Source organism: Podarcis gaigeae, assembly GCF_964106915.1.
Source record: "Podarcis gaigeae genome assembly, chromosome: 2".
Lineage (NCBI taxonomy): Eukaryota > Metazoa > Chordata > Lepidosauria > Squamata > Lacertidae > Podarcis > Podarcis gaigeae.
This window is the reverse complement of record NC_139679.1, coordinates 11,964,513-11,976,788: the sequence shown is the minus strand read 5'-3', so window position 1 is coordinate 11,976,788 and position 12,276 is coordinate 11,964,513. Positions and strand designations below refer to the sequence as shown.

The window sequence follows — 12,276 nt, the reverse complement described above, 5'->3', positions numbered from 1 at the left end:
CTCATGGTGAATGACATCACTTCCCCCTCTGTGTCTGCACCTTTTGTGATGCTGTTACAGGAAATGTATGCATTTTAACAAGTTCGTTAGACATTAACGGTTTCCTTGGTGTACCTGTCAGCTGCAAAACTGTTCTTGAAAAAAACACTTTCTAATTACATTTAGGCTACAACCATAAAACCCTAAAACATGGGAGTAAACCCCAATGAATTTAATCAGCTTATTTCTGTGTACTGAGCTCTTTGGCTTCCCCTATAAAGTGAAGCATGGTCAAAAGGATTTCAAGTAATGCTATAGCTCATTAACCAGACTGAAGAAATTGGGGGGGGGGGGGGAGAGAGAGAGAGAATAAAATTCAGACCTGCACAAATAGGCAGTAACAAATTAATTGCTCTGAATCACTGACTTTATAGATAAAAGGCAAAATTATTAGTTGAAGATACTGTTAATTGATTAAGTGTACACTGGGGGGTGATTAAGGATTACATTTCTCTGTGAATTACTATTTGTTAGCCACCTTGAGGTAGAGGTGGGATTTATCCAATAAATAAATGCAAGCACCAAAGAAATAAACATCAAATAAGCCCTTTTCTTTTGCAGCAATAAGCAGCCATTTTGTGAAGGGGGGGAGTAAACATTTTTTTTTGAAGGCTGTGCAGCTCTTTGATATTTGTTTTAAAGTTACAAACAGGAGTACAGTTAATGCATTTGGCGGGCAGCGGTGTTCGTTGTCTAGAAAGCCCCCAAACAGAAGCCTCTATCATTGCCACATATCTCTTGAAAGGAAGGAGACCCTTGTATTCTGCCCAGACTGTGTTAAGTGATGAGCCAAATGTTCCTTCCTTACATATTTTATATGTTGATTGTGTAACACACCGTTTCCTAAAGAACAGCTAGAGACTGCTTGGCAGTGGCTCTCGCCTTCTGCATTATCTGGTGTCATTAATGACTTTACTTTGTCCTCTGAATTTTCATTTAACGGAGACATGTGGTGCTGGGAATTAATTGTCCTTCTTATGTTAATGCATCATGGAGATGACTAATTCTGGCTGCAGCAGTACACAGGGATAATTAAAGCAGGGCTGAATAAGGCTGAAGTTGACCTGTGGATATAATGATTGATGATAGTCCATCATCAGGGACTTGAAAATCCTCCTGTTTCTGCTGTTTGTCTCGATTGCAAAAACGGAAATTATCAAACACCTGGCAATCCGACGTGAACTGCTCTCAGCTCAGTGCTTCGCAAAATAAAGAGGGGGGATCAATTCCAGATGACCTGTTTATTGAGCATTCGCCCCTGTGAGAAGTCGTTCGTGGAAACAAACAGACAAAGGACTTCAATATAAGGTTAACCCTTTTATTAGTCGCGTTTGCAAAGGCGGACCCTCCGTACCCGTAGATACGAAGGGCCTCGATCAGGCATAAGCGCAGCAGTTTTATCCCTACAGCTGCCGCCCCTCTTTCAGAGGCTTGGCTTACAATCTACTTATCAGAGTTCAACACATTTCTAATACATTGTCCACTCTACAGTAACCACTTCATCTATTATCAGATATGGGCCTACGCCCCTTGGATTTCTTTATCCTGTGTACGCAGCTCATGGGGACTTTCCAGACTGAGTTTGAGGCACACCCTTGCTTGTAATTTTTCCTTTATTTCTTAATCTCACAATCCCCCCTCTTTTTGATACCTTGCCTCAAACTCACATAGCTGCTCCCAGTGATTTCTCTCCTCCTCATCTGTCGGTATGGGTTCGTATCTCATTGCCATTAGTTGAGTGGTTACATGCCGCTGGGCTATTAGGGAGAGTGAGTTGTTAATAGTCTTAACGAAAATGGGCAATACACAGCGGATTAGTACGCATCCAGCGGCTATTAACCCAATTAAAGCTACAATGGCTTGTAATCCAGGTAATTTTGGAAACCATGAGCTGAATAATTCCTTGAAGTTAAGGCCTTCCCATGTTTGCACAGGAACATGCGCTAACTTTATCATTCGGTCAGCTATATTTTTTTACTACCCTTCCGCTATCATCTATTTCAATGCAACAATTTGTTAGATTAAATTTTCCACAAACCCCGCCTTCTTTCGCTAATAAATATTCGAGCGCTAATCTGTTTTGCATAATATAGGTACGGCTTTTTGCACTTTCCTTAGCGAGTTTTGTTAAAGCGGCAGCGGTTTCATTAGTTATAATTTCTACTACAGCTTGTAAGCGAATAATATGATTTAATAGATAAATTGGGTCCCTCCCAAAAGATCCCGCTGTTCCATCATTAGCCCAAGTCGCGGGACCATAATATTGAATTATTCTTTCGGGGGGCCACTCATTATCCTGCCATGTCCCTATGTGAATCGCCCTCTTTCTCCTGGGCCCAATTTCTTCATATACAGGCATACCCAGCTTAGCTTTCGTCTCTAAAGGGAGTAAGAAGAAGCTGGGTCGAAGGGTGGTCAATACACAGGACCCTACCCAATTTAGAGGCAGCCTGTTATATGCATACCCCCCACATGCCCAATAAAATCCATCTGGGGTTGTCCATTCCTTCGAGGTGTTTTGGGGGTCCTGGAGAAAGGTCATGTTAATCATGTTAGCTAATGCAGGTGGCCATTCTCTGGTATTGTTATCTGAACTCCACCATTGCTTATCATTCCACTGTCCCACACAAGGGGTATCTCCCACCTTGGTGCTCCCCTCTGTACTTGGCGCGTTCCTGACAAAGCATTCCATTCCCACCAGGTTATTTGATATTTGCCAGACCTCATTGCCTGGATGATGGTATGTGTATTTCTTTTCATTTCTCCAGACCTCAGTGTAATTTACCTCGTGAGCCACCCAAGGCCATTGGTCTCCCATGTTTGTCCCTCCACACACGAAACAATTCCTCACAGTTAACTCTTTGGCGATGGTCTCAGCCAGGCTTAAAAACATGTTATGGGCTCTTGAGGGTAGGGGTAAGTTGTTTAACTGCTGTATTTCTTCCTCGAAGCTCTCATATACTGAAATGGGCTTTTTGCTAACTTTTGTGGTATGTATTTTTATGATCAGATACCCATAGGGATCCCTTCCGGTTCCATCTATCCCTAAACCAAAATGAATATATTTGGGGCTAGTGGAAGGACGTTCCTTAGCCCATAAACATACAGGGTTGCATTTCCCCCTTTATATCCATATACATATATGCTGGACGTAATGGGTCCCACTGCTAGGGGCTCGTAACATTCTGTCTTATTTTCTCTAGTTTTGCATCTAAAATATTGGGTCTGATTATGGACACAGGGATCTAATTTTTTCACACATTCTGGAGCAACGTTGTAATACATTAGAGTTCGTGTAATCATAGTCCCAGTCTTAGTAGTCTGGATGCACTGGTCACAATTCTGAATTTCTTTGGCCGTGACACCCCTTAACATAATCAACAGGCCAATTCCCATCACTACTTTCTTTACTCCCTCCCTTGTCACTGTTTCTGTCTTAATTGGTCCACTGCTTGCACCACTGTAGGGATTCTAGTCAGACTACAATGGACCTCTCCTTCTAAGGTGATTGTGCAATATTGGATAATTATGTCCTCTATGAAGATTATGTTACATAACCTTGTACAATGCACGCATAATACACAACACTCACAATGGGCACAACAACAACATTCATAGAAGCACTTGCAATCACAGAATAGGCACATTAAGGTCAGCGTTTGAGTCCTCTCTGGTTCCTGGTTCCCTGATTGGTAAGCGTCACCTTTAGTGGGTTGTCTGAATCAACAGATACCCTCCAATCTTGCGGAGCTTTCTTGACCCTATGATAGTGAGTCCACCCGTGCTCTCTGGTCCTTACTGCAGATTCGGTGGTAAGCAGTACCTGGAATGGACCTTCCCAAGCAGGTTGTAGCTTCTCCGCCTTCCACGCTTTTATCAGGACCCGGTCACCAGGCTGAAATGTGTGCTGATGTTCCAATAGTGGAGGACGCTGGACCAAAACGCCACGTCTATGAAGAGACAACAAAGACTGGGAGAGTGACCGCAAATATTTTCTTAGAAACAAATCTTTAAATTCTACCAGGGGCTGACCCAGCTGGGCTAGGTATGGTCTTCCCATCACCAATTCGAAGGGGGAGATTCCCAGGTCCTTTCTTGGTGCTATTCGTATTCTTAACAAAGCCAGGGGAAGGTTTTTCGTCCAGGGTAGCCCATTTTCCAAGTATAATTTAGTTAAGTGTTTTTTAATTTCTGCGTTCGCCCTTTCTACCTTCCCACTGCTTTCAGGATGCCATGGTGTGTGGAGGTCCCATTTAATTCCCAGGGCTGCCATCACTTCTTGTAACACTTTCTGGGTAAAGTGTGTACCTCTATCTGAATCTATGGCCTCGATTATACCATACCGGGGAACGATATGTTCTAGAACAGCCTTAGTAACCACTTGTGCCGTCGCCTTCCTGCTAGGGAAAGCCTCCATCCACCCCGTGAGATGATCCTTGAACACCAATAAATATTTCTGCCCCCCCCCCCCTTTCGGGTAGTTCAGTGAAATCTACCTGCACTCTTTGGAAAGGCCATACTGCTAACGGCCTCCCTCCTCTCTCAGTTGTTTTGGCCCTGGTCTTGTTTACTTTTTGACATATCAAACATTTCCAGGCTATGGCATGTGCCATAGGCCACATGTCCTTACTCCAATATAGGGGTTTTACCATATTGATCATTGCTTCCGTCCCGAAGTGCCCACCCTCATGCACCTTTTCTAGGATCCCCATCATTATAGCTTTTGGTATTACCACTTGCCCTGCTGGGGTTTCCCATCCATTATCCCTCTGTTTCCATCCCTCCTTCTTCATGTAATCAATTTCTTGGGGGGTAAAAACCAGGTTTTCTGTGTCCGCTTTGGTCAAGACAGGTATTTTCAAACTATATTGTTGAACCAGTGCGGCTCTAGGGATGCCCTTGGCGGCTTCCTTCGCTCTCAAATCAGCCCACCTGTTTCCTACTTCTTCGGGACTCGTTCCTTTGGTGTGGGCTGAAATATGAACCACTGCCACCTTTTCTGGTCCAGTAAGGGCATTCAATAGCCTTTCTAGCAATGCCATGTGCTCTATTTGTTTTCCATCTGCCTTAATATATATCCCCGGTCCTGCCAAGTTCTACCAAAAGTATGTACCACCCCCCATGCGTAGCGGGAGTCTGTCCATATGGTTACCTCTAAGCCCCTTGCCAACTCGAGAGCCCGTGTCAGGGCCATGATTTCACATTTCTGAGCCGACCAGGTTGCCGGCAAAGCCCCGCTTTCGAGAATTTCCCCATCTTCTTTAACTATAGCGTATCCTGATTTTCTCCTCCCTTCTTCAACATAACTAGAACCATCAGTGTACCATCTTTCTCCTTCCGCCAGGGGCACTTCTGACAAATCTTCCCGGACTTTTGACATTAATTGTATAGTACTCATACAGTCATGTTCATCTGGCTCCCACTCTTTTCTTTCCCCGATCAGAAACTCAGCTGGATTTAAATTTCGGTCGGTTCCCAGAGTAATATTGGGGCTTGTCCTCAAAATAGTTTCATATTTTACTAAGCGACCGTCCGTCATCCAGGTGGAGGCTGCCCCTGTCATCACAGTAGATATTTGATGTGGGCTATGAACTATTAGGGCCCCACCAAAAGTCAATTTTCTACTCTCAACCACCAATACAGCCGCTGCTGCCACCGCCTGGATGCAGGTGGGCCATGCCCGTACTACTGGTTCCAAGGTTTTGCTAAGATATGCAACTGGCTGATATCGCCCCCCTCTCTTTTGGGCCAAGACCCCTACAGCAGTCTGGGAACCGATCGTTACATACAAGTGGAACGGTTGCTGAAGATTGGGCAGTGCTAAGACCGGGGCCCCGATCAGAGTCCTTTTTATTTCTTCCCATTTTAATCCATCCTCCTGTTCCCATGTTACCTTTTCGTCCCCAATGAGTTTTTGATTTAAAAATTGAACCAATTTTGCATATTGGTCTATCCACAATCTACAGTATCCCAGTAGTCCTAACATCCTCCTCCTGTTTTATTTCTTGGGGGTTGCAGTTCTAAAATTCCCTTGACTCTCTCTGGGTCTAGTTTTCTTGTTCCTCCCTCCAACAGATGCCCTAAATATTTTACTTTCTTTTGCACGAACTGCAGTTTTTCCTTTGACACTTTTACTCCTAATTTTCCCAACCAGTTCAATAATCTTATAGAATCCTGCCTCACTTCTTTTTCTTTTTCTTTCTCTTATTTTCTATAAGGTACTTTTTCAATTGTGTCATCCAATACCTTTCAGTCTCCCCCTCAGGGTTCCAGTTGTACATTTTGTCCGACCCTATAGGGTATTTTGGCCAAATCACCCTACAGAAGTTAATCATAGTCACTTTTGACAAACCAACTGTATATTGTCTCATATAATCCTCATTCCATTGTATTAATACTTGCCCTAATGGACTATTAGGGTCTATAGGACCCTTCACATTTATCTCCTTCTGTCTCTTACTCTGACCCTTACCCATGGTTTACAATGTCTCCAACTTCACTTTCTATCACAATAACACGGAATCGCCTGGCCGCTTCCCTCGTGGGATAGACGGAACCGCAAGCTAATCCTCTCGTCAGGGCAGAGCCCTGATCCACACTCACGCGTCCATATGGAACCTCTCTTTCACTCAAGAGACGAGTCTCTCACCCCCGCCCCGTAACACAGTTTACAAAAATTCTCACGTCTACTCACCCAATACAGTCCAGCGCCGCTTCTCGCGACTAGTGAACAGGCGGGCGTCCCCGCTGGGCTCTCGCGGTCCCTGACCGCTGATAATCGAGACTGTCTCTCCCACCTATATTGAGTCCTGTCTTAGCCCTTGTGGATTGCTATGAACAAATCCCGGCCCCGAGCCACTCCGAAAGGACGGAGGGGCGCCTGCCCGGGGTCTGAGTATCGCTCGAGCCACCCGTCAAGGGCCCCACGTTGGGCGCCAGAATTGTGAGAAGTCGTTCGTGGAAACAAACAGACAAAGGACTTCAATATAAGGTTAACCCTTTTATTAGTCGCGTTTGCAAAGGCAGACCCTCCGTACCCGTAGATACGAAGGGCCTCGATCAGGCATAAGCACAGCAGTTTTATCCCTACAGCTGCCGCCCCTCTTTCAGAGGCTTGGCTTACAATCTACTTATCAGAGTTCAACACATTTCTAATACATTGTCCACTCTACACTAACCACTTCATCTATTATCAGATATGGGCCTACGCCCCTTGGATTTCTTTATCCTGTGTACGCAGCTCATGGGGACTTTCCAGACTGAGTTTGAGGCACACCCTTGCTTGTAATTTTTCCTTTATTTCTTAATCTCACACCCCAATTCGTTGGCACTAAGTTTACAGGGTTAGACCATGCCAGCTGTTGTTTTCTACTGAGCATTTGTTCAGATGCGTTTGCAAGGAGGTTGCTACATCAAGTCACTGCCATCCCACACCTTCCTGTACGTTTTCTTCATCGCTTTCCTTGCTGCAAAACATCCATTTTGGAGAAGTGCGTTTCTTGCCCAAAAGCACCAAATCGCCTTTAATTGTGGAACCTGAATTTGGTGGTACAGTGGTACAACAAGTTACTGTTGGCAAAATCCTCTCCTCTGCTGAAAGAATAAAGGTAAAGGAGCCTGTGTTCTATTGCACCTTAGGTCCTGCATTTCTGTTTTATTATGAATTAGCATCTGGATCATTTTAAATACAGTGGTACCTCAGGTTACATACGCTTCAGGTTACATACGCTTCAGGTTACAGACTCCGCTAACCCAGAAATAGTACCTCGGGTTAAGAACTTTGCTTCAGGATGAGAACAGAAATCGTGCTCTGGCGGCGCAGCGGCAGCAGGAGGCCCCATTAGCTAAAGTGGTGCTTCAGGTTAAGAACAATTTCAGGTTAAGAACGGACCTCCGGAACGAATTAAGTACCATATTTTTCGCTCTATAAGATGCACCAGACCATAAGACGCACCTAGTTTTTGGAGGAGGAAAACAACAACAAAAAATATTCTGAATCCCAGAAGCCAGAACAGCAAGAGGGATCACTGCGCAGTGAAAGCAGTGATTCCTCTTGCTGTTCTGGCTTCTGGGATAGCTGCGCAGCCTGCATTCGCTCCATAAGACGCACACACATTTCCCCTTACTTTTTAGGAGGGAAAAAGTGAGTCTTAAAGAGCAAAAAATATGGTACTTAACTCAAGGTACCACTGTATCTGACTGAATCTCACCTCAAAATAGCAGCAGTCTGGAAGTGCTCAGTGACCGGAATTGTATGAGTTTCATCTGTGAGCTGACGAGTATGTGAAAACTCATTATTTGCCTCTGGGTGGCCTTTCCAACTCCTATGATTCGGGAAGGCTTTTGCCACCTAAATTACTGTGCCACAAACTATTGTCTCATCATGGGTGAGTATGCCTGACCAGCAACCAATGCACATTATTGCACAACAAATGGGGCTGTCTATATATAAGGAAGTTGTTGCTGGCTTGCCGTTTTGTTTTTTAAAGCTCTTTGACAAGGCATACTCTTGGTCTCCAGGAATACTGGAGGTTTGTTCTCTACCATCACACATCTGCAGAGTTAACACTGTGTATACCTCCCTCTCTATGGAGGCGCAGATTACAGCTATAACAAAGGCGGCATTTTTTCATCTCCGCCAAGCTAAGCAGTTGGCCCCTTATCTCTCTCGCCCTGACCTAGCCACTGTGATCCATGCGACGGTCACCTCCAGACTGGATTATTGTAACTCGCTCTACGTGGGGCTGCCCTTGAGACTGACCCAGAAACTCCAGCGGGTGCAGAATGCCGCGGCGAGACTCCTTATGGGGTTTTCACTGCGAGATCACATTCACCCAGTACTATACCAGCTGCACTGGCTCCCGGTGGAGTACTGGATCAGGTTTAAGGTGCTGGTTTTAACCTTTAAAGCCCTATACGGCCTAGGACCCTCATACCTACGGGACCGCCTCTCCTGGTATGCCCCACAGAGAAACCTACGGTCTGCAAATAATAACATCCTCAAGGTCCCAGGCCTCAGAGAGGTTAGGCTGGCCTCAACTAGAGCCAGGGCCTTCTCGGCTGCGGCTCCAATCTGGTGGAACGCTCTGTCACAAGAGACTAGGGCCCTGCGGTACCTGACATCTTTCCGCAGGGCCTGCAAGACAGAGTTGTTCCACCAGGCCTTTGGTCAGGGCGCAGCCTGACTCCCTCCTCTGGCAACCTGCATAGAATATTGCTTAATTGGTTGCCATTAATTTGATTTTAATTAATTTTTATAATGAATATTTTGAATGTGTGATTATTTGATTGTTTGATTATTTGATTATTGTTAGCCGCCCTGAGCCTGGCTTCGGCTGGGGAGGGCGGGATATAAATAAAATTTATTTTTATTATATTATTATTATTATTATTATTATTATTATTATTATTATTATTATTATTTTTCAGAGCTGGGAGCAAATGGCACTGCTGTAGGCAGTTACCAGCATAATACGCCCCTCGCGTTTGTTCTCTATTTTCCTACATTACCAGTGTGGCATGAGAAGCAACCATGCAGAAGTAGCAACCAAACTGCTAAAGCAGGGCTGGAGAACCTGTGGCCTTCCCAGATCTTGCTGAACTGCAACCCCCACCATCCCTAACCACTGACTATACTGCCTCAGACTTATAGGAGGTCAGCTACATCTGGAAGGCCACCCTGGTCTATGTAGTACTTTACAACATATGAAAAGCCAGGCTCCTGCCTTGACAGACTAGCCAACTGGAAATCAGCACAAAAACTACATTTCTAGAATAGTATTAGCTTCCAATCCACCCAATGATAGGATTCAGATGCACAGTGGTTGACAAAGGAAGAGGGAAATAAATGGGGAACAGAAGAAAAGGAGAGAAGAATGTGTGATTATTTCAATTCTGCAACCCTCAACCTCATTGCACTCTGAGGTTATGCCAAAGGCTTCACAGGAAACCGTTAGCCACCAAATGCACACACATGCAACAACAAATTAGGTAAAGGGACCCCTGACCATTAGGTCCAGTCGTGACCGACTCTGGGGTTGCGGCGCTCATCTCGCTTTATTGGCCAAGGGAGCCGGCGTACAGCTTCCGGGTCATGTGGCCAGCATGACTAAGCCGCTTCTGGTGAACCAGAGCAGCGCACGGAAATGCCGTTTACCTTCCCGCCGGAGTGGTACCTATTTATCTACTTGCACTTTGATGTTCTTTCGAACTGCTAGGTTGGCAGGAGCAGGGACCGAGCGACGGGAGCTCACCCCGTCGCGGGGATTGAAACCGCTGACCTTCTGATCGGCAAGTCCTGTGGGTTTAACCCACAGTGCCACCCGCACCCCTAACAACAAATTAACCAGCCGTAAATTCTTCTGCTCCAGGGCTAAAGAGGATTTCTCACAACCAGTGAGCCCTTCTATTCTATAGCTGCTTCTTACTACAAAGATGCAAGCGTATGGTCCAGAACAGTAACTTTGTCCCAACTCACAACCACCAATACTAACCAAAGTTAGTACAAACCAATTCAGGAAAAGGCAGGGGGTTAAGAAACACTGAAGCGAAATGCAACCCAAGAGGCAGGGTACTAGGGCAAGGCAGGGAGCAAAGTTTGAGCAACAGGGCGAGTGGAGCTTAAACAAGGGACAATTTCCAGGTGTTGACAGATGGATGGATGGGTGTATGAATTATATTTGTACGACGCTTTTCATTCAAATTGAATCCCTAAGCAGCTTACAGACAATAAATAATAATAATGTGACAGAGCATAATGGAAGATCAGAAATGCAGCATAAATCATATAGAATAATTAGCAATCAGTGAAACAATGACAATCTATAAAGCACTGAGTATCAAAATTAAAGCAAAAGCCATACACTCTCCACAGCCCCATGACTCATAACAGAAACTACCGTATAGTTATTGCGAAAGGTGCTTTGTCTCTCGGTTGCTTGGGACATGGCAAATCTGTCAGAAAGAAAGAAGTCGTGCCAATGACAATGAGAGACAAAGTGGCTGGTGGTCCACACACTATCATTCCAGCATTAGTCTGCCCACGTCTAAACCACAATCCTAGGAAGTGGTCTTCTGCCAAGGTCAGACCTGTGGGGTCCATTTCTCCCTGTACTATCTACACCAGTAGTTCTCAGACATTTATCTCTGGGCCACACTTTCAGACAAAAAAAAATTGCTCACACCGCACCATTTTAAAATTGATTATTTATTTACTACACAGGAAAACAAAAAGAAACAACTCCTAGCAGGGCGCTTGATTTAGAACATAATATGATCCACAAAGCATAAAGCAATGCTGCTACATAAAATCACCAATCATTCCCAAAATATAATTATAAACGAGCCTCTTACATATGCAGCTTAAATACATATACAAAACTGTGGCAATGCTTCTATTCTTCTACTTAGTGTATGTGTGGCGTTTTGTGTCAGTGTCACTTGTGTGGGTTGTCTTACTATTTGCTTGTTGCATTTCCTTGGTGGAGAGAGAGGTTGGGGGTGGCCTAGGGTGAGGTTGGTTGTCTTCGGTTGGCTGTTGTGAGATTTGTTTTTGTGTGCGCGTGGGATATGTGTGTGTTTTTGGATCTGGTTTGCTAGATCGATTCGTATGCCGTCAGCCGATTCTTGTTATTGTCTTGTTGGGCTGTGTATGTGATAAAGGGGAATCATACCAGGGTGAAGGCGTCTTCTTCTATTTGTCCCCCTGTCGGTTTCAGTTTATTTGGTTAGATAAGGCTGCTTCCCATAATATTTGATACCATTGGTCCCCGGTTACCCCTGACGGGTCTCTCCAGTGTCTGGTGGGTTATGAGCTCTTTGTGATGTGAGTGGGCATTGGTGGAATACTGGAAGGTACACATTCAGCTACAAACAGACTGGCAGTGCCCAACCCAAGATTTTAGATGGGGATCCCTAAACAACAACAACACATTCAGCTACAAACAGACTGGCAGTGCCCAACCCAAGATTTTAGATGGGGATCCCAACCTTGCCGCTCCAGGATCTAGAACCCGGCACCTTCCGCTTGCGAGGCAGGCGCTCTGCCACTACGCCACGGCCCTTCCGTGGGCGCGTCTCCCCGCAGAGCGGTTAAAAGTCTCAGCCTCTGGCGGCTGACAGAGCCGCCCTCCGTACGGCAGGGGGAGCCCGACAGGTTCCGACAGGCTCCGCCCCTCTGGCCGGCTGCGGGCTCTATGGCCAATCCGGCGACGCTCTGCCTCCGGCGGGCGGCGCCTC

The 12,276-nt window shown here is 45.4% G+C and overlaps 1 long non-coding RNA gene across 1 annotated transcript; it reads right to left on the bottom strand.

Moving 5' to 3' along the window:
* Nucleotides 1-2,109: 2,109 nt before the first annotated feature.
* Nucleotides 2,110-6,890, bottom strand: LOC310838595. The gene is made up of 3 exons (XR_014561070.1): nt 6,734-6,890; nt 3,773-3,989; nt 2,110-2,566 (listed from the first exon to the last, which is right to left on the bottom strand). It is a non-coding gene; the product is annotated as an uncharacterized lncRNA (long non-coding RNA).
* Nucleotides 6,891-12,276: the final 5,386 nt, after the last annotated feature.